The sequence below is a fragment of the Delphinapterus leucas genome, chromosome 15 (assembly GCF_059928025.1).
Source record: "Delphinapterus leucas isolate spDelLeu-1000000601 "Yukka" chromosome 15, BTC_Dleu_Yukka2, whole genome shotgun sequence".
In the NCBI taxonomy this organism is placed as follows: domain Eukaryota; kingdom Metazoa; phylum Chordata; class Mammalia; order Artiodactyla; family Monodontidae; genus Delphinapterus; species Delphinapterus leucas.
Window position 1 is genome coordinate 54,715,293 of NC_143143.1, and position 26,182 is coordinate 54,741,474.

Genomic DNA, 26,182 nt, shown 5'->3' on the forward strand with positions numbered 1-26,182 from the left:
GGTCCACAGTTCCTGCCATCCTGCCAACTCAGTGTGTGATCTCAAACCTCTTAGTCACTCTTGGCAACTCTGTCATCTAACTTATAAAATGGAGACAAGATCTCTGCCTTTACTTACTACAGAAGAATAGTCGAAAAAAAAATCTAAGTAAATAACCTCCAGCAATGACAGACTAACTGGTACCAGACTTGCACTTCTGCTGTAAACAACTAGAAATCAGGACAAAATGTATGGAACGACTGTTTTCAAATATTGGACACGGGTAGTATAGGACTTTGACCCCTGAGAAAAGGGAAACAAAACAAGATGTGCCTACGACTGCCCCAGCTTCCTGCCTGGAGGCACTTTTTGGACCACAGTGCAGGGAGTGGGATCCAAGCAGAGCACAGCAGTCTCCACAGTGAGGAGACAGAGATTCGAGCTTAAGGTACCTGGAATTTGTGAGGCTAAGTTCTAGAGAGAAGGGAGCTACACAGAGAAAGAGCTCCAGAGACTGGAACAGGGATTCTTTTTGAGTCTTCCACTGAACACTAAGCTGTGCATATTTATGGTGAAACTCCATAAAGCCAGGCAAAGCCAGGGAGGGAAGCTGAGCTGAACAACTCCAAGAACTTGCACAGGGCTGGGAGACCTCCATGTTCTGACAGCCACAGTGGAGAGACCCTGTTGAACATCCAGCGTATTCAGTAGAGACCCAGAACGGGCACACCTTGGTAGTAAGCTAAACTAAGTACAGAGTAAAGGATACTCCAAAATCTCTCTAATGAACTTAAAAACAAGCCTGAAACCATCAAGTTGATAAGCAAGTAACTTAACTGCCTGCCAAAACAAACTTCAGTACTTTTTAAAGACAGCAAACTCCAGACACTTAACAATGTAATATCATGAAGTCCAACCATCAAGTAAAACTTGATGGAGAAGAAGCAGTAATAGGTATTTTGAAAAAACCTGGCTCATTTCTAGATAAGTCCAAAACAGCCACCAGTCCTGTTTGTTTCTTTTTGCTTTGTACTTTGAGGAAATAGTGCTGTAAATATATGACTATTTCTCTAATTGTTATTTTCTGATATTTGCATTTTCTCCTCTTCCATATAAAAGTGTAGAAGAGGCTCTTTATCACAGAACTAACTTTACAAGCAAAGGAAAAATGTACTAATTTACTCCACTAAAACTAAAATTCTTCCAGCCTCTATGCGCATGTCATCTGTCAGAGGACTTTCCTGGCCATGGTGCTTAAATTGCACCCCATCTCTTATGCTGCATGCCTTTTCTTCATAGCACCAGCTGATACAGTATTTATTTATTTGTTTTGTTGTATATTTACCCCTTCTGTACCACCTCCAAACAGGACCCTGGTAACTAGAATAAAAGCTCCTTGAAGGCAGGGTCTTCATCTATTTTGTTCACTATGTATGCCCAGTGCCAAGCACAGGGCCTGGCACATAGTAGATGCACAATAAACATTTATTGAATGGATAAATGAACAACATCCACTGCATTTTAAAAAATCCAGTCATCAGGGGTTCAGGTAAACAACTGATTACAATATGGAGAAAACAGAAAAGAACTCAGCATGTTGGTGAAGCATTAACACCTGGTGAGAGAGATACACATGGAAAAATTACTTCTCATTAACCTAATGATTTGCTCTAGAAAGCAGAGAGACATTTTAACTGAGTTTGAATCTTGGTATAATCTACTAAAAATATGATCCACAAACTTTACAGAAATCTCTCCACCACAGAAAATTTAATCAACAGAAACGAATAGCCAGCCACCCATTCACTTGTTCAAAGATATCAGAATTTTTAAAAACTGAAGGAATCAAATTTCATGCATCATAATCTCTAAGAAATAGTTATTAATAGTATTTATTACCATTTCCCAGTTGCCTATTAAGTACCAGGGCACAGTAAGCAGTGCTTTATATGCTCTGTACATCAAAGCGTCCTGAGTGCGGGCCTATAAACTCATGCTGGGCCATGATGAAATTCTCACCAGTCCACGGCCAAGTGAGAAAACCAGTGACTAGAGAAGCCTGATCGTGATTTTGGGATTAGGTTCTTCTTCCATTTTGGATATTAAAATATCGTGTCTTTCACAAAATGATGGGGGATTTGTGGAATGACTGGTATAGGCTGTTTTTTTGTTTGTTTGTTTTTGTTTTTTTTTTTGCCATACGCGGGCCTCTCACTGTTGTGGCCTCTCCCGTTGCGGAGCACAGGCTCCGGACGCGCAGGCTCAGTGGCCATGGCTCACGGGCCCAGCCGCTCCGCGGCATGTGGGATCCTCCTGGACCGGGGCACAAACCCGTGTCCCCTGCATCGGCAGGCGGACTCTCAACCACTGCGCCACCAGGGAAGCCCTAGGCTGTTTTTAAGATCTTTCGTTGGCAAAATAAAAAGTTGGGCCAATCTCTATTGGGCCTCAAAAAAAGGAGGAGGAGGAGGTGAGAAAGGAGGAGAACCCAAACTGTATCCAAACACTGCGAAATGTCTCCAGGGGGCAAAATCACCCCTGGTTGAGAATCACTGGTATGGAGTGAAAACTTGAGTTATCTACAGAAGTGAGGGAGGATGGAAGCATTGTTGTAAGACATAGAATAACAGTAATTAGAAGAAAATTTGTCCTGGCCTGTAGCTGGAGCTGCCGAGGGCCATTCTTGGTGGCAGAGTGGCAGTCCCTTCAGGAGCAAGCTGGAGTGTGGCACTGGGGACCCACCTCACATGAGACACACAGCTTTCCCAACATGGACGCCACTAATCAGACACCTGACCGAAAGGATGTGCCCACAAAGGGAAAAGGGGATTTAAGTGTGAACACAGAACAAATAAATCTAATTCTAAGGATCTGTTTAAGGAGAGCATATCTGTTCCCCACCCCCATAAATTATTTATCTATTTTTATTTTATTTTTTTAATATCTTATTGGAGTATAATTGCTTTATAATGTTGTGTTAGTTCTGCTGTACAACAAAGTGAATCAGCTATATGAATACATATATCCCCATATCCCCTCTGTCTTGAGCCTCCCTCCCACCCTCCCTATCCCACCCCTCCAGGTCATCACAAAGCACCGAGCTGATCTCCCTGTGTTATGCAGCAGCTTCCCACTAGCCATCCATTTTACATTTGGTAGTGTATATATGTCAATGCTACTCTCTCACTTCGTCCCATGTTACCCATCCCCCCTGTGTCCTCAAGTCCATTCTCTACGTCTGCGTCTTTATTCCTGCCCTGCCCCTAGGTTCATCAGTACTATTTTTTTTTATATATTCCATGTATGTGCATTAGCATACAGTATTTGTTTTTCTCTTTCTGACTAACTTCATTCTGTATGACAGTCTCTAGGTCCATCCACGTCTCTGCAAATTGCATAATTTCGTTCCTTTTTATGGCTGAGTAATAATTGCATTATTTATATATGTACCACATCTTCTTTATCCATTCTTCTGTTGATGGACGTTTAGGTTGCTTCCATGTCCTGGCTATTGTAAATAGTGCTGCAATGAACTTTGTAGTACATGTATCTTTTTGAATTATGGTTTTCTCAGGGTATATGCCCAGTAGTGGGATTGCTTGGTCATATGGTAAATTTATTTTTGGCTGCGTTGGGTCTTTGTTGCTGCACACGGTCTTTCTCTAGTTGTGGCAAGCTGGGACTACTCTTCACTGTGGTACGTGTGCTTCTCATTGTGGTGGCTTCTCTTTGTTGCGGTGCGCGGGCTCAGTAGTTGTGGTGCACGGGCTTAGTTGCTCCACAGCACGTGGGATCTTCCCAGACCAGGGATAGAACCTGTGTCCCCTGCTTTGGCAGGATTGTTAACCACTGTGCCACCAGGGAAGTCCTTATTTTTAGTTTTTTAAGGAAGCTCCATACTGTTCTCCATAATGGCTGTATCAATTTACATTTCCACCAACAGTCCAGGATGGTTTCCTTTTCTCCACACCCTCTCCAGCATTTATTGTTTCTAGATTTTTGATGATGGCCATTCTGACTGGTGTGAGGTGATACCTTGTGGTTTTGATTTCTATTTCTCTAATGATTAGTGATGTTGAGCATCTTTTCATGTGTTCGTTGGCAATCTGTATGTCTACTTTGGAGAGGTGTCTATTTAGGTCATCTGCCCATTTTTGGATTGGGTTGTTTGTTTTTTTGATACTGAGCTACATAAGCTGCTTGTACATTTTGATGATTAATCCTTTATCAGTTGCTTCATTTTCAAATATCTTCTCCCAATCTGAGGGTTGTCTTTTTGTCTTGTTTATGGTTTACTTTGCTGTGCAAAAGATTTTAAGTTTCATTAGGTCCCATTTGTTTATTTTATTTCCATTACTATAGGAAGTGGGTCAAAAATGATCTTGCTGGGACTTCCCTGGTTGCACAGTAGTTAAGAATCCACCTGCTAATGCAGGGGACATGTGATCCAGCCCTGGTCCGGGAAGATCCCACATGCTGCAGAGCAACTAAGCCTGTGTGCCACAACTACTGAGCCTGTGCTCTAGAGCTCATGAGCCACAACTACTGAGCCCGCGTGCCACAACTACTGAAGCCCATGTGCCTAGAGCCTGTGCTCTGCAACAAGAGAAGCCACCACAATAAGAGGCCCGCACACTGCAATGAAGAGTAGCCTCCGCTCATTGCAACTAGAGAAAGCCCGCATGCAGCAATGAAGACCCAACACAGCCAAAAATTAATTAATTAATTAATTAACTTTAAAAAAAAAAGGATCTTGCTGTGATTTACGTCATAGAGTGTTCTGCTATGTTTTCCTCTAACAGTTTTATAGTGTTTGGTCTTACACTTAGGTCTTTAATCCATTTTGAGTTTATTTTTGTGTATGGTGTTAGGAAGTCTTCTAATTTCATTCTTTTACATGTAGCTGTCCAGTTTTCCCAGCACCATTTATTGAAGAGGCTGTATTTTCTCCATTGTGTATTCTTGCCTCCTTTGTCAAAGATAAGGTGACCATATGTGTGTGGGTTTATCTCTGGGCTTTCTATCCTGTTCCACTGATCTATATTTCTGTTTTTGTGCCAGTACCATACTGTCTTGATTAATGTAGCTTTGTAGTATAGTCTGAAGTCAGGGAGCCTGAGTCCTCCAGCTCTGTCTTTCTTTCTCAAGAATGTTTTGGCTATTCGGGGTCTTTTGTGTTTCCATACAAACTGTGAACTTTTTTGTTTTAGCTCTGTGAAAAATGCCATTGGTAATTTGATAGGGATTGCACTGAATCTGTAGATTGCTTTGGAGTATAGTCATTTTCACAATGTTGATTTTTCAAGTCCAAGAACAGGGTATATCTTTCCAGCTGTTTGTATTGTCTTTGACTTCTTTCATCAGTGTCTCATAGTTTTCTGCATACAAATCTTTTGACTCCTTAGGTGGGGTTTATTCCTAGGTATTTTTTTGTTGTTGTTGCAATAGTAAACGGGAGTGTTTCCTTAATTTCTCTTTCTGATTTTTCATTGTTAGTGTATAGGAATGCCAGAGGTTTCTGTGCATTAATTTTGTATCCTGCTACTTTACCAAATTCATTGATTAGCTCTGGTAGTTCTCTGGTGGCATCTTTAGGATTTTCTTTGTATAGTATTATGTCATCTGCAAAGAGTGACAGTTTTACTTCTTCTTTTCCAATTTGGATTCCTTTTATTTCTTTTTCTTCTCTGACTGCTGTGGCTAAAAATTCCAAAACTATGTTGAATAATAGTGGTGAGAGTGGACAACCTTGTCTTGTTCCTGATCTTAGAGGAAATGGTTTCAGTTTATCACCACTGAGAATGATATTGGCTGTGGGTTTGTCATATATGGCCTTTATTATGTTGAGGTAGGTTCCCTCTATGCCCAGTTTCTGGAGACTTTTTATCATAAATGGGTGTTGAATTTTGTCAAAAGATTTTTCTGCATCTATTGAGATGATCATATGGTTTTTATCCTACAATTTCTTAATATGGTGTATCACATTGATTGACTTGCATATATTGAAGAATCCTTGCACTCCTGGGATAAACCTCACTTGATCACGGTGTATGATCCTTTTCATGTGATTCTGTTTGCTAGTATTTTGTTTGCTAGTGTTTTGTTGAGGATTTTTGCATCTATGTTCATCAGTGATATTGGCCTGCAATTTTCTTTTCTTGTGACAAGAAAATTTTCTTGTGACATCTTTGCTTGGTTTTGGTATCAGGGTGATGGTGGCCTCATAGAATGAGTTTGGGAGTGTGCCTCCCTCTGCTACATTTTGGAAGAGTTTGAGAAGGATAGGTGTTAGCTCTTCTCTAAATGTTTGATAGAATTCACCTGTGAAGCCATCTGGCCCTGGGCTTTTGTTTGTTGGAAGATTTTTAATCACAGTTTCAATTTCAGTGCTTGTAATTGGTCTGTTCATGTTTTCTATTTCTTCCTGGTTCAATGTTGGAAGGTTGTACTTTTCTAAGAATTTGTCCATTTCTTCCAGTTTGTCCATTTTATTGGCATATAGTTGCTTATAGGAGTCTCTGATGATCCTTTGTATTTCTGCAGTGTCAGTTTTTACTTCAAGGAGAGCATATCTGTTAATGCTATCAAGATTTACTCTAAACAGTAGTTAGTATTCATTTCATGGAATTAAAATGGGTTGCCCATTTTTGTGCAAACATGTACATTCAGCTCCTTTCTACTATTTTGTTGTACATCTAGTTCTTTAGTGACTTTTTATAAAGCTGTCACTTTTATCACTTATGAACACAGTTTTAGAAAGAAGAATCCACCCCAACACTTCTCACCTCCTCTTATGAAAAATTCTTTTATAGTTCCACCTCTGGAAGAACATTCTAATGATGCATGTGCCACAGCTCTGTATCTGCCACTATGGAAACTCATTTAAAAACGCCACCCCCCTTAAATTCCTTCATGGCATATTAATTTGACATTCTAAAACAAATATTTTACCGTGAATTAACTCCTAGCAAATAGTAAGATCAACCCAACTAACCTGACTTCTATAGCCCTTCCGCCATCTGTAAATGTTTCTTATACATTCTTAAAGGGATCTTTTGTTAGTCAATAGGCTTTATTATAAATATTCTCCACTAAAATCTACTAAATCACTAATATTTAAAATAAAGCAATATAGTTCTCAAGAAATGATTCTATTAATGAGAGTATTCATTCACCAAATGCATTGGGTAAGATATGTTATGAGGAAACCCACTACCAGATTTTCTGTGAGAGTTAAAAAGTGGGGATGACCTAAACATCCACCAACAGACATCACATCAGATAAAGTATGGTCCAACCATACAGTGGAATACTCTGCAGCCACCCAAAATATGAGATTTACATGTACTAAAATGGCAAGATGCCTTAATATAGCATTAAGTGAAAAGAGTAAGATACAAAATGGTATGTATAGTAAAATCCCATTTGCATTTCTAAGAAACAGATACATGAGCTGTTTGTGTTATGTGTAATATATGTGGTGTATGTGTATGTGTGTATATGTATGTATGGGTAAGTATAACTATATGTATGTATATGCTTATAATTGCATAGAAAATATCTGGAAAGATGCACAGAAGTTATTTATGATGATCTCTAGGGAGAAGTACTGAAGAGACATGAGACTTTTATATTTCATTTCATACCCTTCTGTGTTATTTATTTAAATAAATTTTTTAAAAGGATGACTAATGTCTTCATCACTAATATCATAACTATCCCCAAAGTGGGGACCTCCCTCCAAAAATGTAGCAGCAAGTCTGCAACAAGAAAGATATGCTTTGGATTTTCTCTACAGCTCATTGCCTGAAATCACTAATGGCTTCCAGGGCACGAATCCTGAAGCCTGACAAAGAAAGGCTATATCTTTAAAAAGGAAGTCTCCAGGGCACTGCTTTTCCAGTAGTGTTCAAATAATTCTAGGGTTATCTGGCTTGCCAAATTGGGAACATTCCACAGAAATAGGACTCTAACTTATGAAACTGCTTTGAATAATGTAGTATCCTATATATTATTTTCAGAAATATTTTCAGAAGTCAGGAGTTTACACTGTATTTCTGGATTTTAATTTTTTTAATACCAAACTGATATCATTGTCCCAATTTTGAATCACAATTCAAGCAGAATCAAATGTGGCCAAGAGCTGCCCTTGGCCCAGCATAGGAAAGGGACCCAAGACATAGAGCACAGCCCTGCGGGGCTGCAGTTGAAAGCAGTGGGCACTGTCCCAGCATGTGGCTGCTAGCCAGCTGACTTCTAAGCTAGTGTGCTCATGAACACAATGAGGATTCAAGGCAGAAAATTACAGGTGATGGTTACAGGACAACTCACTTGCTCTCAGGTACTAAAAGCAAGTCTTGCAGTGAAAGACACAATCTGTGGCATATTAGTGGAGAAGATGGTGACAGGGCTGGCAACCATCAATGCCACTCTACACCCTCTCTCGCCCCAAGTCACTCAGTTTACATCCCCTGGGTGTACAGAAACAAAAACAGGGGATACAAATAAGGAATGTTGGTACCTTAACTGATCAGCACAGCATAGGCAGGCAAGATGGCTAGGAAAGTCAATTCTCCCATCACTCTGAAGAGACATAGTGATGCTGAATCTCTCTGTCCATAGCCAGAAGCAGATGCCAGCGACCTCAACAGATCCAGGGACAACACTGTGGGCCTCTGTTCCACTTCTATCAAGATTATTGTTTGATTTCTTTTAGCCCTAAACCCAATTCCTTCAGAACTTGGGAAGTAGTTTATCAAAACTCAGGCCTGACTGGTAAGAGTAGAAATGGGCACAAGGCATTTATTGCAGATGATACGCTTTCTCACAGTAATATAGGAAAATGATCAGTGCTCTTAACCATCACAAGAGATGGATATATGACAGAAGAAAAAGAGACAAGTGTCTTAATTTTCAACAGGGAGGAAGAAGGTATAATCCAGAAATCTATACATTATGGACCATTGAGCCTGATGCTTAAACAAGAGTTAAAAGTATAGAGGGGAGGACTGTCATTTGTGACACCTGTTGTGTGTCCAACCCCATTGGTTAGGTGCTATTAGCCCCATAAAACAGATGAAAAACTGAGGCTCAGAGAAGTTCTTAACATGCCTAAGGACACCCAGTAAAAAATGATAAAACCCTTTAAGCCCCCAAAGCTGTACTTTCTCCCCATTCAACAAAGAAAAGGAGGTCGCCAGGCCCAGCCACGTGTCCTACAACATTAGGCTCACCTCTGTCTGATCACAAATTTAGCAGACAGTTCAAATATTTACATTCTTACTTTGTTGCCTGCCCCAAAGTACCTTTTTCCTGTCTAAAGAAACCGAAAAATGTACCACTTGTAGAAAGGTCTAATTTCTTTATTTCAAGAAACTAAAAGGGTGATGGGGAACTGATTGATAAAGGACAGTGAGCAGGGGAAACACAGTCATGTTACAGTAGCTTCATGACTGTTAGACCAAGAGCTGAGCATCAGGTACAGCTTTCCTATGTCTGGCAAAACAAGATTATCTTCTGGGAGGGAAAGGGGGCATTTGGGGACAGTGTTGTAAGATTTTTGTTTTTCCCTCAGCTGATCACCGTGGGATGCTGCCAGGGCTCCTGCTGCCCGGACTCCACAAGATTTCCCGGGCTGGGCAAAGGCCTTATTCACCACCAGCACATAACTCTCTTTTCAGTAAATAAACTGCCAAAGAATCTGAATATGTGGTATCTCTTGGGTTGTTTGTTGTTTTTCTCCTTGCCTTCAAACACTTCAAGTTTATCAAGTCAATAGGAAACATCTCATGCAAAGCTGAACAAGAGGGCTTCCCTGGTGGTGCAGTGGTTGAGAATCTGCCTGCCAATGCAGGGGACAAGGGTTCGAGCCTTGGTCTGGGAAGATCCCACATGCCGCGGAGCAACTAGGCCTGTGAGCCACAGCTACTGAGCCTGCGCGTCTGGAGCCTGTGCTCCGTAACAAGAGACGCCGCGATAGTGAGGCCCACGCGCCGCGATGAAGAGTGGCCCCTGCTCGTGGCACTAGAGAAAGCCCTCACACAGAAACGAAGACCCAACACAGGCAAAAATAAATTTATAAAAAAGAATTATTATTAAAAAAAAAAAAAGCTGAACAAGATCCGGCTTCTAAACATAAATCCCTGTTAGATGCACCAGCACATGTATCCACATATCCATGCCAGTGGAAAAATGTCAAATGCACTGGTCTACAGGGTTAGTTAGGTGACAGACACCTTCATCTAGGGCAATGTCTGCGATGGAATTCCTGTTAGGCCATCACGGAAATGTTCTTGTACAGTCCCAGATTGGTTCCAAGACAGTGAAAGATTTTACAGGATGTGGCAGACCCTGAACAAACAAAACTAGCCTGCAGGGACCTTAAAGTCACGTAGAAAACACACAAGAGACTGAGTGGAGGATAGATTATTCTTTTCGGGAACTATACTAATGTTTTGCATTAATTTTAATGATCAAGTCATAGGAATAGGCAACTTCCTCTTTTGATTGAGGAGGAAGGAGACAGCCTCCCAACTCCGAGTTAGCAAGCCCATCAACACCTCCTCTTGTCATTGTTGTTTTATTCCTTTAAATGTTAAATCAAGGCCTAGGCTTCTGGCGGGGGTTCCCCCAAAACCGCATGCTACATTTGAGGCCCCCTTTTTCCCCCCGTGGGGAAAGTTTTCATTTTTTCTATCAGATTTTTTTTTTTTTTCGGCTGCACTGCACGGCTTGCAGGATCTTAGTTCCCCGACAAGAGATTGAACCTGGCCCCAGCAGTGAAAGCACCGAGTCCTAACCACTGAACTGCCTGGGAATTCCCCAGATTCTTTCTTTTTAAAAACCATTTTAAAAAAATTGAAGTATAGTTGATGTATAATGTTGTGTTAGCTTCAGGTGTAGAGCAAGATGATTCATATATATATACACACATCTATCTATATATATACATCTATATCTATATCTATATATTCTTTTTCAGATTCTTTTCCATGATAGGTTATTATCAGACATTGAATATAGTCCCTGTGCTATACAGTAGGTCCTTGTTGTTTACCTATTTTATACATAGCAATGTGTATATGTTAATCCCAAACTCCTAATTTATCTCCCCCTTTGTCTCTGCTATCCCCTTTGGTAACCATAAGTTTGTTTTCAATGACTGTCAGTCTATTTGTTTTGTAAATAAGTTCATTTGTATCATTTTTTAGATTCCACATAGAAGTGATATCATATAATATTTGTCTTTCTTTGTCTTACTTCACTTAATATGACAATCTCTAGGTCCATCCATGTTTCTGTAAATGGCATTATTTCATTCTTTTTTATGGCTGAGTAATATTCCTTTGTGTATATGTACCACATCTTCTTTATCCATCTATCAGATTTTTGAAGGAATCTTCAGTCAAACAAGATGAAGAACAAATGTCCTCATGCCTCTCTGGTTTTCAAGAATGTTGTGTTGAAATTCAGCCCCTCTTGAATTACAAGTGTTGTGGGCTTTTTGAGCATATGCTTAGGGTGAGAATAAGCCCAGGACAGTGAAAAGGGAAGGCCAGGGCTGGTGATCAAGCCAGATGGGAGCCAGAGCAAAAAGTCACCCATTTCCCTTTATCCTGGCCCTGGCCCAGGAGTGTGTGTGACAGAGAACTTGATGGTGTCAGCCTTGGAGGAAACCTCGAGAAGCACTGCTGCTTGAGGGAACCACTTGGGCAATATTGTGTATGGTGGTCACTGACAAAGCTCTGGAGTGAGACTGCCTAGTTCTACCATAGCCTTGGTTAAATAACTTAGCTGGGCCTCAGTTTTCTCAACTCTAAAATGGGGATGAGGGAGTTCCCTGGTGGTCCAGTGGTTAGGACTCTGTGCTTCTACTGCAAGGGGCACGGGTTTGATCCCTGGTTGGGGAACTAAGATCTCACACGCCACACAGCCAAAAAAAAAAAAGAAATCTCTAAAATGGGGATGAAAACAGTATCTCTCCCCTTGCTTATTGAAGGATTACCTGGGATAGGGCCAAGGAAACAATATATGTCAGCTATTGTGATGACTATTTATAAGTGACTTTATACTCCCTTTGTAATCATTCTTTTGTGTGACCTTTGCAGTGAGCACTTCCTGAGGGTGAGAGATGTATCACAATCTCTATGTTAATTCTCCTTTATAAGAACTTCCAGCCACATGTCTTAAAAGTACATTCTAAAAAAAAAAAGTATATTCTTACCTCTGCTACTTAACTATTTCAGAACTTCTATCTTCAAAGGACCAAAGAAAGTTTATTTCATCCATGTTTTTCTAATATTTTATCTTCTGTACGTATCACATGAAGTCTACAATGATTTGAACATTTCTAACCTAACAGACAAAATGACAAAGTGAATTTTCCAACCTCTGCCATTGATAACACTCACTGGCTAAAAATTTCTCATATGTGTGATGCTTTGAACTTCTTTCAGTGCTTTCATAACTCTCTTTATTTTATTTTTGTGGTTCTTTACTTACTTATACCCCTACCTTTTCCCATCAAGGACTGAAGGTGGCTTTAAGGACACACAAAATCACAAGATAGCATAAAATAAAGACAGAGCCAAGGAAGAAAAACAAAGAAGAAAGAACACCAAAATCCCTGGGAATTGGGGAGAAAAAGGCCTTGTTCCTATTTCACAGAGAAGGAAAGCAGGGCACAGAACCACTAAATGACTTTTGAAGCTGTGTGGGTTAAAAGCTAGAAATATCATGGGCTTCCCTGGTGGCGCAGTGGTTGAGGGTCCGCCTGCCGATGCAGGGGACACGGGTTCGTGCCCTGGTCCGGGAAAATCCCACATGCCGCGGAGTGGCTGGGCCCATGAGCCATGGCCACTGAGCCTGCGCATCCGGAGCCTGTGCTCCACAACGGGAGAGGCCACAACAGTGAGAGGCCCGCGTATCGCAAAAAAAGAAAACAAAAAATTTATTGTGATACAGCAATTTTTCTTATACAAACATAGCTTGAAGAACAATTTAAGGTATATATAAGGGTTTAACCATAAGAATGTTGAACACAGCCCTTTATAATAGCAGAACATTAGAAAGAGTGAAAATGATCAAAGATAGGCAACTGTTTATTTGTATAATGATTTTAAAAGTTGTTTCAGAGAAATATAAGGCATAACAAGGAAAAGGTGATCTGACAGGCATTTTAAAAAAAAAAGGACCAGTATTTCTTGAGATGTCCAACAGATTTTTTCACAGGAAGTTTTATTGAAATAAGCCTGAGAAATAATGCAGATAGATCCTGTGAACTTCTACCCACTTTCTCCTAATGTATTGTACTTCAAACTGTAGTATATTGACATTGATAAATCCAACCATCTTATTCATATTTCTCAGTTTTACTTAAAATAATTTATGTGTATCTATACGATTTTATCACATGTGTAGATTCACACATCCATAATCACCATCAAGATACAGAATATTTCCCTCACCACAAGGATCCCTCATGTTGCCCTTTATAACCAGGCCCACATCCTTCTGCCCACCCCAATCCCTGGTGTCCGCTAATCTGTTCTAAAATTTCTAAAAATACTGTCATTTCAAAGATATTATATAGGGCTTCCCTGGTGGCACCGTGGTTGAGAGTCCGCCTGCCGATGCAGGGGACACAGGTTCGTGCCCTGGTCGGGAAGATCCCACATGCTGCGGAGCAGCTAGGCCCGTGAGCCATGGCCGCTGAGCCTGCGCGTCCGGAGCCTGTGCTCCGCAACGGGAGAGGCCACAACAGTGAGAAGCCCGCGTACCACAAAAAAAAAAAAAAAAAAAAAAAATTATATAAATGGAATACAGTATGTAGCCTCTGGGAATTCGCTGTTTTTTCCCATGCAGCCTAATTCCCTGGAGATTCACCCAAGCTATTGTGTGCATGGCTAGTTCATTCCTCTACTGCAGAGCAGTGTTCCATGGTCTGAATGCACCACAATTTAACAATTCTCCTATTGAAGGATAACTGGGCAGTTCAAGTTTTTAGCTATTATGAATAAACATGCTATGAACATTCATGTACAGGTTTTTGCACAAATCTAAGTTTTCAGTTCTCTCAGATTAAATGTCCAAGAGTGCAATTACTGGATCATGTGGTAACTGCATGTTTAGTTTTATATAAGAAACTGCCAAACCATTTTCCAGAGTGGCTGAACCATTTTACATTCTCACCAGCAATGTATGAATGATCCAGTTTCTCTACCTCCTCACCAGCGTTTGGTGCTGTCATATTTTTTAATCTTAGCATTCTGATAGGTATCATTATGGTTTTAGTTTGTATTTCCTTGTGGCTAATGATGTTGAACACATTTTCACGTGCTTATTTGCCATCTGGATATCCCCTTCAGAGAAATGTCTCTTTGTGTCTTTTGCCCATTTTCTAATTGGATTGTTTATTTTTTTCTGTTGAGTTTTGAGGTTTCTACATACTCTAGAGATACTGGTCCTCTGTCTGATATCAGATTTGCAAATACTTCTCCCAGTGCGCATCTTATCTTTTCATCCTCATCATGTGGGTTTTCAGAGAGCAAAAGTTTTTAATTCTGATGAGGTTCAATTCATCAGTTTTTTGGCTGTTGTATTTTTCATTCTACCATTTACATTTGCTTCTTTTTCTAATTCTTTGCTGAGATTTTCTATTTTTCATTTATTTCCAGAGAATTTGTAATTGATTGTCAAGCATTTTTATGTTGGTTGCTTTAAAACCCTTGTCATTTAATTCCAAATCAGTGTGATTCATCTCACTGTTGGTGTCTGTGACTGCTTCTTCGTTCAAGTTGTGACTTTTCAGCTCTTGGTTTGACAGGTGATTTGGGGCTGTATACTGAACATTTGTCCACTATGTTTAGAGACTATTCATTTAGAGAATCTTGGTCCTATTTAAATCCTTCTTTTTAGCAGGCAGCCATTCTCTTTAGGTTCAGCACTCAGGTTCTGGCCTGCTTTCATGGGCTGCGGTCTAATTTTCAGAGACTCTGCTGTTCATTGTGGTTTGTCTGGTGCTGCTGAGGCCCCCACAGGTCCCTGCTGGTATTGTCTGAGGGCCTGGCCTGGCCTATAGGTGTTCCTTGGCAGGGGGAGATCTCAGGCCCCTGGGCAGACTTCCCAGGCAGGGCTGCTTGTTGAGGTGGGGTTCCCCTTTACAGTGCCCCCCTCTTTGCTGCTCCCCAGCTGCCAGAATGAATGTGGGTAAAGGAGGGGAGTCTCAGGCCCATGAAGATAAAGGGACTTCCCAGGCTGGGTCACTTGCAGTGCTGGCAGAATCCCCCTGTTTGTGCTTCCTGGATGCCTAGGTCTGGCTTAGTAGGGGAGGGGCATCTTGGGCCCAGTGGAGGAGAGCACTTCCCCTGGTCACTTATTGCTACGGGTCTCCTATAGGCTCCCCCTTGCTGGGTGCTGGGTTCTCCTGATGATGTTGGATAGACAACCTGTCAATCATGGGGTGAGAGGAGCCTATGTGACCCCTTCTTGTTTCTAGATGTAGGTCAGGGTGCACTGGTCCTGGTCACCTTCTCTATGCTGTTCCTTCAGTCCTGGGGCCCCCAAAACAATTCATCTTATTCTTACCACTGCAAATGTTCTACTTTGGATGCCACTTGCGTTTCCAGGGTGTATAGTTGTACTTAGCAGAGAAAAGCAGGGAGAAATGGGTCTACACTATTTTATCAGATTACAAAAGATTTTTTAAATCTCTTACCTTTTAATGCTCCTATAATTTCATCAAATAAGGCATATTTAAATCCTTTGATCTTATCTTTTCAGAAGAAAATATAACATTTATTTGGCAAATGTGCAAAAAAAAAAGTCAGATAGCATTTTTTATATCTGTATTCTACCCTGTAATCAATCAAGCAAGATATGTGAAAAGGTGTCCTCAAATTATATAACATGTGCAGTAACTAGGCCTAATTAATAAGTCACTTTCTCAGACTTCAAATGAGTAAAATAATCTCTAACAACTTTGTTCATCTTTGTTTTAAGATGAAAAAACTCTGCAAAGAATGAATTACAAAGGCTTAACACATGGTACATTTAAATTCTTTTTCTCTGTAAGGCTAAGGAACATGAAAAAAGTGGCCACAAGAGGGCAGCAGACTCAAACTCTGCCCCATAGCAAGAGCCTGCCAAGCACGTGTCCAGGCTCCAGACCCAGAGTAGCTGCTTAAATTAAGTATTACTGGCTAAAAACACAGGATATTATTTTAACCCATTCTCCCCTTACACTTTACTTCTAAAATGGCATTGGTCCATGGATAACGTCCTCATCTTTTTATCTATACTGTGCTTAACATGCCCCAATATTTTCCAAAAACTTCTTTGTAAAAGAAAATTCTGGACATAACAATTACTGAATACATTGTAAAGAAATGAAGTTAAACCGCTTTCCTTGTTTGTTTTTAGAATTTATTTTAATTTTCCACTCGTCTGTATTATTTTGTAAGCAGGAAAAAACTCACAATACTATAAAATATAAGAATACAGTTTTCTTAATAGCTTTAAAAGACAGTCTTTAGGGGTATCCTTAAAACTGTAATCTCGGGATTCCCTGGTGGCGCAGTGGTTGAGAGTCCGCCTGCCGATGCAGGGGACACGGGTTTGTGCCCTGGTCTGGGAAGATCCCACATGCCGCGGAGCGGCTGGGCCCGTGAGCCATCGCAGCTGAGCCTGCACGTCCGGAGCCTGTGCTCCGCAATGGGAGAGGCCACAACAGTGAGAGGCCCACGTACCGCACAAAACAAACAAACAAACAAAAAAACAAAAAAACCTGTAACTGCAGGCAGAGTGCACAGAAGTAAACAAGCCTCTTCTCCCACAGCAAGTGTCCTTGACACTCAAAGGATGATGAGAGATGGTACAGATCACAAATAGCATTCCTGAGCCTTAAAAATAATTCTACTCGGGCTTCCCAGGTGGCACAGTGGTTAAGAATCTGCCTGCTAATGCAGGGGACAAGGGTTTGATCCCTGGTCCGGGAAGATCCCACATGCCGCAGAGCAACTAAGCCTGTGTGCCACAACTACTGAGCCTGTACTCTAGAACCCATGAGCCACAACTACTGAAGTCGGCGTGCCTAGAGCCCGTGCTCCGCAACAAGAGAAGCCACCACAATGAGAAGTCCGCGTACAGCAACAAAGATCCAATGCAGCCAAAAATAAAGAAATGAATAAATAAATTTATTAAAAAAAGAATTCTACTCAAACTGTTATCACCTCTACTGACTATTTAACATTGTCTACAATTTAGCAGGCTAAAATACAGAACTATATGTATGTACGTATATATATATTTTTTTAAGGGATAGAAAAGTCACAGTTAGAAGTAGTCTGTAAAGAGGGTCTCCAAGGAAATAGGAGTTGCCAGGTCACTATGTGACTTTCAGTGACTTTCTTCAATATCCTGGGGTTCAACTTCCCCTTGGAGAAAATGAGACAACTAGGAGACCTTGGTAGTTTTCAAACCTTTTTTTTGGCCCTGACATCCTTTCTTCCAATGAATAATTATCTGGAGGATGAGCAAGAGTGGAGAGTCCAGGGCTCACTACTGTCTCCCAGTCCTGACCTGTAGCTCTCAAAAAGCTGCCTGGAGCACAGTTTGGGCACACTGGCCCAGAAGCTGTACCATTCTCTAACTCTGTGGGCCTTAATCATGTACACTTAGGGTTTACCCTTCACTCCTTGGGTCACACAATTAGGACACATTGCTGCCTTCCAACAGTGGCAAGAAAAGAGTTCAAAACCCGTTTAGAACCTGAAAATTAAGCCTAGTTGGCTGAATCTGCATAACTCAATCCAGGAAGTGGTAACAAAATGCAGAGATGCATTGCCATGAAGAATACTCAAACTTCCCAAATAAAATCCATCAACTTGATATGTGATAGGAAGTTTCAGATTTTGTTCTATGATTTCTCAGAGAATTGGCTCATCAGTCTCCTTCTTTCCCTTCCTGAGTGTATCTTAGGTCCAGTTTAGAGGAGGCTCTGTCATTAGCTACTAGGTTGGGTACTATTTAATGCAGCTATAAAGAAAATGTCTTTAACATTATTTCCACGTCTGAAATATACCCTGACTCCTGTTTAAAATGACAACACCACATCCAAAATTCTACAGTTATTATGTAAATTCTATTTTAAGATTTTGAATTTAAGAGCTTATAATTTCTTATGGAAATAAAATATTCAAGAACTACAAATGGATACCACATGAATAGCAGAAAGGAAAAAGACATGCTTATCTACTCTTAAAAAATAAATTCCTGGATGAAATGCCTAAACACACAGGTTATAAAATGGCCTTTGAAGATTGGGATGTTGACAGATTCCAAAAGAAGAATAAGGAGCATCAAACCACCATTTACTTTAAACTTATAGCCACTTGTCAGCAGGGCCTTTAATCATCTAAGACACTGTGTTTAATATTCAACTTGCTGTATACACTCAACTAATTTCCCCAACAACTGCTCTTAGAAGTTCAAGTTGGAGGAAAGGGCTGAGGTTTCCCACCTCCACGCTGCAATGTCAAAGCAACTGCAGAGGAACACTGTGTCCTGCATTAGAATACATCTTGGGTGCTCTCCAGGATAAAGGTTTGCAAGGGCTCTGATGAGACAGGCCACGTGAGCTACCCAGAGTTTATCAAGCTAGAATGGTACACACAGGAACTGCACCTCCAGGAAGCCTTTGTGACTTTGAGTTTGAGAGGTTTCTCCAAGACTATTTGCCATTTCACTCTGCACTTTCATTCTGTTTACTATATGCTTTCTTCAAGCCCAGTAATGAAAGAGAAAGGAAATGTGTATCTAAGAGGCAGGGAGTTCAAGTCCATCAACAAAAATGTACTTGGGACTAACTGACAGGTTGAATTCATCAGTCTCCGGAGTAGACTGGAGCTAATCAGGGAGGGGAGAGCACACTTCAATGAGGGAAACAATGCAGCTGAGGCACCAGGGCCTGACTCAGCATAGAAACAGGCCCGACTGGAACAGCAGGCCTGTGTTAATGAGTACTTAGACACCAGCAGGGGCTTGTATTCAGCTGGTGTGCACCTGCACAGCCTTGCCAGTTGTTAAAATATTGCAGTACTGTTGAATTGGTTGTTAAATATTTTGAACAAATACCCCAGACATCACATTACACAGTCCTGAAAATGAGGCACAGGAGCCTTGCGAGGAGTTGGCAGGAAAGTGAAGTGGACCAGGACATCTCAAGGGGATTTAAATAGAGGACGTGAAGCCAACCGTGTTTCGGGAGGACCTTCTTGGCGTGTGGCTCTTCTGCCTGATCTCCCCAGGAAGCGCAAAGGCGGGGGTTTCACAATCCTGTGCTTGGCCAAGGTGATAAGTTGTTGTTTGCTCCCCAGCAATTCATAGGAAGTGGCTAATCGGTCACCTCAGGACAGATGAGCTCTGTTTATTTAGACAGAGCCTGGCCTCACCTGCCTTTGGTACCCAGACAGAAACGACCAAGGCTTTGAGGTTTTTCTAATACTCTCAGATTCTTATCAACCCGCGCACTTCTTGGAAAGCACTCTCAAGCCTCACGTCCTTTGCCACGAATCCCCTCCCCCAGGGCACGGGCAGTGAGGTGGCAGCTGGGCACAGCAGATAAGGGCAGAGGAGTATCTGTTTCGCTCCCGGCACCTGAGCAGGAGCAGTTGGGGTGGAGGTCACGGCCGGAGAATGAGGAAGAGTCTTGCATGAGGTGACGAGGGAGGAGGGAGAGCAGGGCCTTCTTCCAGAAGCTGGGTCAGTGACAGGCCCACAAAAGAGGCAGATGCATGGTGACACGGGGAATCCATACAAAAGGAGCCAAGTGCAGTGAGTCCCAGGTTGGATGCGCCCAATGCTGGGCGACCCTGGTGACTGCAACTGGAAACTTTTGACCATTCACCAACCCCTAGAAGAGCAATTTCCTAACAACACACAGCAGCAAAAAGCAAACCAAGAATGAAGTTGGCTTGGGAAGTGGATGTGTTGAGAAGCTGAGACGGGATGGCCACCATCGGGACACCTGCAGAAACCAACGTGCAGATAGGCCGGGTCTCTGACAAACTAGGGATCCAGAGTTATTGGACTAGATTAAAACATGGGCCAAAGTCTCCAGACGGCTGGTGAGGGAGAGAGCCTGTAACCACAGGCACCTTAGAACATGCAGTGAGGGGAGGAAAGCGACTCAATTTACAAGTAGAAAGTGAACCCTCAGGCTCCTGGACAGTCTGAGAAACACGTGGTGGAAGATGGTCAGCGCAGAGCCCATTGGCTGGGCACTCAGGGCAGTGACTCCCCCAGAGGTTAAGGCTGTCCATCTCAAGTTCATGGCTTGGTAACGGCCAGATTACCAGTGACAACCTAAGTTTACTATGTAGAAAATCTTCTCACCAAAGGCAGATCTAGAATGTTTACAACAAAATAAACAGCTTTCCATGTAAGCATCTCCTACTGATGTCAGAATGAAGTCCTTTTGTGGTGGATAAACCTGAGCCCAGTTATTTCCATTTAGCATAAACTCTCAGATGTGGGCTGTTAAATAAACGGATGGCTGCCTCCCATTTGACCCCAGCATAATCCTTGCTCCCATCATGGCTCAAACATACCATTTCCACTTAGTTCACAGGAACCTCTGGGTGATCTGGTCCATTTTTAAAACAGTCACGAGTATTGTCAGTAATAAATGGCATAACCTACAAAAGTACTAGAGTGGCCGGGTGTACAGCCGAAGAAAATTTTTGAAAATATTTAAGTCTGAATAATATAGTATCAAAACCTAATATTCCTCCCTAAAATTACCCCCTCCCAAAATGAGTTGTTTGCTCTATCAAGCTAACAAACTTGCCTACATTTATTTCCAGCAGCTCCTTGTCCCATGGGTATCAGCCCCTTGGTTACTTTCCAGGTTAGAAAAAAGCAAACTTGTCTCAAAGTATGACTTAAAATGCTGCCTTTGGATTCGCCCCAGCTCTGCCATTTAATTAGTGACACTGGGCAAGTTTCCTAACTTCTCTAAGCCTCATGTCCTCAGGTATAAAATAGGGCTAATTTCCATTTTTCAGGTTTGTGGTAAAAATGGAAAGTGGCAAAGGTTTGTGAAACACTAAGCGTGGAGCCCAGCAGCACAGAACCTGATGGGCAGCAAGCCCTCCACAAACAGAAGCAATCATTGTTCACCCATTCTAAGACATTCCAGAACGCTGTTGCGCAGAGAGAAATGCCCAGGCACAGAACCTTCCTTGGGGGACTGTGTGCAGCCCAGCGGGAGTGCTGGGAGTGCTGCAGAGGGTCAGGCACAGCCACGGGCAAAAGGCGGGAGATGGACACTAAGGACAGTTCCACTGGGAAAGGTCAAGCTCCGGGGTGGGGAGGGGAGGGGAGTGTGAGAAGGTGTGGGGGTGGGAAACCTAAACAGGATGCTTTTCAAGGACAGCAGACAGGCAAATCCCCAAATCTCTCTCCTACCTGCCCTGATTCCAGAAATTGAAACTCTCTTTTAGGTTAAGGCTCAGTACTCTTAAGAACTGGGACTCCAAAAGCACAGAGGCGGGTGACTCATCTGTGTGTGTGTGTTTGCCTTGACAGAAGCGACAGAGTTTAAGCCGCTGCACAAGAGTCTATAACTTACTTTACACATGATATATATATATATATATATATATATATTTTTTTTTTTTTTTTTGCTGTACGCAGGCCTCTCACTGTTGTGGCCTCTCCCGTTGCAGAGCACAGGCTCCGGGCACACAGGCTCAGCGGCCATGGTTCACGGGCCCAGCCGCTCCGTGGCATGTGGGACCTTCCCGGACCGGGGCACGAACCCGTGTCCCCTGCATCAGCAGGCGGACTCTCAACCACTGCGCCACCAGGGAAGCCCCACAATATATTTTTTTAAATATTTATTTATTTATTTGGCTGCGCTGGGTCTTAGCTGCGGCGTGCAGGATTTTTGTCACCGCGTCCGGGATCTTTGTTGCAGCATGGGGGATCTTTTCTTTAGTTACAACACGCAGGATCTTTAGTTGCGGCATGAGAACTCTTATCTGTGGCATGTGGGATCTAGTTCCCTGACCAGGGATCAAACCCGGGCCCCCTACATTGGGAGCGCGGAGTCAGACACTGGACCACCAGGGAAGTCCCACTTTGCACATGTTAAATGGCTGACAGTTCTGCCGTGTCTCCATCAGTTACACATTTTGACTTTTCTTTTGGGAGGCAGAGGAAATCTGACAATCTCCTCCTCCAACACTGAACATGCTATGGGGCTAAATTCAGGCTTTGAAACTGAGGAGGACCCTGTGGGGCTCCCAGGCATGGAGACTTTTCTGTCCCCCGTTTCTTGTGAGCAAGACTCCGGCCTCCATAACCTTCCCTGAGTTCCAAAGGGCAGATTTGAACTGCTGCTAATCAAGGGAGGAGCAGCCAAGAAACCACCTGAGGCCAGATTAAAGACCAGAGAAGCTCATCAAGATTAGGAGATCACCTGAGACCCTGCACACACCCTCATCTTGTCAGCAACCCCACCCTTGAACTATTGCTATAAACTCCTCATCAAATCCTCCCAGGTGGGGACACATGGTTTTTCAAGACAGGAGCCCGCTGTGTCCCCCTTTGCTCAGCAAAGCAATAAAGCTATCCTTTTCTACTTCACCCAAAACTCTGTCTCCAAGATTCAATTTGGCACTGGTGTACAGAGAGGCTGAACTTTCATAATCAGCTTCACCTAATTCAGTGCTGCCTATGACTCCCAACCCTTATACTGGAGCCTTCCGAAGTTATCCATAAGCATCCTTAAGCTATGTATGTGCATGGGGAGTGGGGAGGGGAATGGAGACACTTTATGTTGTGATCAACTTCAGCCCTAAATAAATGTGGGCCTCTCTCGTAATGAAATAATAACAGCATTTACTCATCCATTCTTTCTTTTTAATTTTTGTTTTGTTGTTGTTTTTATTTTTACTCATCCAATCTTCATACAGTACCTGCTCTCCTGGAATTTATGTTCTAGTTGGGGGAGACAAACAAATAAATTAACAATAAAATACATAGGGTGCCCAATGACACTAGTGCTGTGGAAAAGAATAAAGCCAGGGAAGGACATGATGAGGGAGCATCAGCAGGAGAGAGGCAAGGCTGGGTGTCTCTGAAGGGTGAGCATGCTAGGCAGCAGCCCAGCCTGGTGTGGGAAGGATGGGTGATGGTACAAGGTGAGGTCAGAGAGGCCAGGCCCAGGGCCCCAGGGGCATGGGGCCAGGTTAAGTCCTCTTAAGTTTGGCTTAGGCTCTGAGTCAGATAAAAAGCCACCAAAGACTAATATAATATGATTTACACTTTGAAAGGATCCTCTGGTCTCTGTGCTAAGAAGAAACTGTAGGAGTGAGGAATCAAGATGGCAGAATAGGAGGATGCGGAATTCACCCTTCCTTACAAGTACATCAAGAATATATCTACAGGTGTGGCCCTGTTACCCTGGAGAGCTGAAGGGGTCTGGAGGTCCTGTGACGGTGTTCTGGGATGGAGATCTAAACAATATAAACATTAAACAGTACAGCTGCCTCAAATCCCAGGGAATTTCAGAATGACTGACACTTCTGAAGCTGTTACAAATTTTGAAGAGATGTTTGCCAGTAGATTCATAGAAGATGACAAAGAGTACCAGGAATACCTGAAACGCCCTCCTGAGTTCCCTCCAATTGTTGAGGGATGGAATAGCAGAGCTGGTGGGAACCAAAGAAATAGAGGCAATCAGTTGCAAGATAACAGACAGTTTAGAGGCAGGGATAGCAGACGGGGGTGGCCAGGTGACAATCGATCCATCAATGGCATGGACAAACCTGGGGTAACAATTACTCACAGCACAGACAAGAACCTTACTATCCCCATCAATATGGACACTATGGTCACAACCAACGGCCTCCCTATGGCTACTACTGATAGAAATGTCAGCAGCTTTTAGTAAAACCATTTACTCTGTTAACATGACAAAAATTTATGTTGTATTTTCTGTTGGTCATAGTTTTACATCTGATTGTAGAGAGTGGATTGATTTTTTGGAACTTGAGAAAGAAAGAAAAAACAGAAGAAAAGAAATGAGAAGGGCCAGCATCCCTGGCGGGGAAATCAAGGTGGGGAGAGGTTCCTGCACTCAGAAAAGCCCATTCATGGCGGGAAAATCAGCTGGGGCAGAAAGGGACCTTTGGGGAATTGGAGGTGAACACAGCAACCGGTCTGTGGAAGGCAGGACAAAGTAAGAACTGCATACATGGTCCGTGCCACAGCCCTGCGCACCCCAGCCTGAGTCACGTGTCTCCTGGTGTGGAGGGGGCTGGGTGCTGGAAACTGGGGTTTGGAGAGTGGACCCGGGGAGGACAGCGATTGGCTGTGAAGAGACAGCCTGAAGGGACAGGAGTAAGGAGCTCCACAACAGGGGAGGTTTTTGGAAGAAACCCAGGCTGCTATAGAAGCAAGGTATCATTGTTGAGTGGCACACAAGGAGAGGAGCCACCATTGCAACCCCCTTCCCCACCGCTGGCCCCTGCCTCCACGGGCACTGGGAGGGACTCCCACCAGAGCGAGCATGTCCCAGTCTGTTGCAACTTCCTGCCAGTCTCTGTCACCGCAGACACTTTACACGACCCAGTTGTGGCTGCCTGATCCCTCCACAGCCTGAGTAAGTTCCCCAGTCAGCCTGGGTGCCTCAATCACTGCTGCTTTCACCACCTCTCGCCTGGGTGGGGAAAAGACACCTAACGGTAGCCCACATGCAGAGGTGGGACCAAAACCAAAGCTGAGCCCCAGGAGCTGTGCTACTAAGGAAGAGGAACGGAATTCTCTCTGTGCAGTTGCACGAGCTGTGGATTAAATCCCTGTGATCTGCTTGGTAAACCCTGCATCTGAGGAATATCTGAATGGACATGTGCTCCCACAACTGAGACCAGTCTAGCTTTAGCAGCTGAGGGCAAGTACATGTGGGAGATGGGCCAGGTCAGAGTCTGAGCTGCTCCCACAGGGCCCACAGCAGGTCCAGAGACCTACCTAGAGGTATTGGAGGGCCTCCTGGGGAGGGAGGGGTTGGCTGTGGCTCACTGTGGGGTCAAGGACACTGAGAGTGGAGGCCTCAGGAAAATATTATTATTACTATTGTTTTTCTATTTTTAAATTAATTTTTATGGGGTATAGTTGCTTCACAATGTTGTCTTAATTTCTACTGTACAGCAAAAAAGTATGGAACGCTTCATGAATTTGCATGTCATCCTTGCACAGGGGCCACACTAATATTCTCTGTATCATTCCAATTTTAGTATATGTACTACTGAAGCAAGCACTCTTTTTTGGTTTGTTTCACTTTGTTCTGTTGTTGTTTTCTGTTTTAATTTTATTTAATTTTTAAATATATTTTTTACTTTTCTATTTTTACTTTATTGTGGTTGTGTGGTTTTTTTTCTTGTTTCTCCTTTTGTTCTTTTTTTTAATCGTCTTTGTGTGTTTGTTTTATGTTATCTTTGCTTTTTTTTTTTTTGGCGGTACGTGGGCCTCTCACCGTTGTGGCCTCTCCTGTTGTGCAGCACAGGCTCCGGACGCGCAGGCTCAGCAGCCATGGCTCACAGGCCCAGCCGCTCCGCGGCATGTGGGATCTTCCCGGACCAGGGCATGAACCTGTGTCCCCTGCATTGGCAGGCGGACTCTCAACCACTGCGCCACCAGGGAAGCCCCATCTTTGTTTTTAGTTTGCTTTCTGTTTTGTTTTGTTGTTTTTGTTAGTTTTTTATTGTTTGTTTTGGGGTTCTTTTGTTTGTTTGGTTGTTCTCTTGGGTTTTTTTGTTTGTTTGTATTTTCTTTTTTTCTGTTTGTCTGTTTGGTTTTGCTTTTATCACTTGTCTTGGGTTTTGCTTGTCTGCTTATTTTCTTTTATTCTTTTTCTTGGCTGTGCAGCTTGTGGGGTCTCACTTCCCCAGCCAGGGGTTGGGATAAGAGTGCCAAGCCCAGGACACCGGACCACCAGAAAACTCCCGGACCCAGAGAATATTAGTCAGCATGAGCTCTCCCAGAGGTCTCCATCTTGACACTAAGACCTGGCTTCACCAAACTGCCTGCAGATTCCAGTGCTGGATGCCTCACACCAAACAACCAGCAAGACAGGAACACAGCCCCACCCATTAGCAGACAGGCTGCCTAAAAGTCATACTAAGCTCACAGACACACCAAA

General features: G+C 42.8%; 1 protein-coding gene, 1 non-coding gene and 1 pseudogene across 4 annotated transcripts in view; 1 reads left to right on the forward strand and 2 right to left on the reverse strand.

Annotated features, from left to right (window-relative positions):
* SHLD1 (shieldin complex subunit 1) overlaps positions 1 to 26,182 on the reverse strand; it is an 89,296-nt gene that overhangs the window by 42,000 nt on the left and 21,114 nt on the right. The gene's annotated exons all lie outside the window — the stretch shown is intronic.
* LOC115804083 (RNA guanine-N7 methyltransferase-activating subunit-like protein pseudogene) lies at positions 23,523 to 24,672 on the forward strand (annotated as a pseudogene).
* LOC115804085 (U6 spliceosomal RNA) lies at positions 25,195 to 25,301 on the reverse strand. Its single transcript, XR_004024920.1, has one exon. It is a non-coding gene; the product is annotated as a U6 spliceosomal RNA (small nuclear RNA).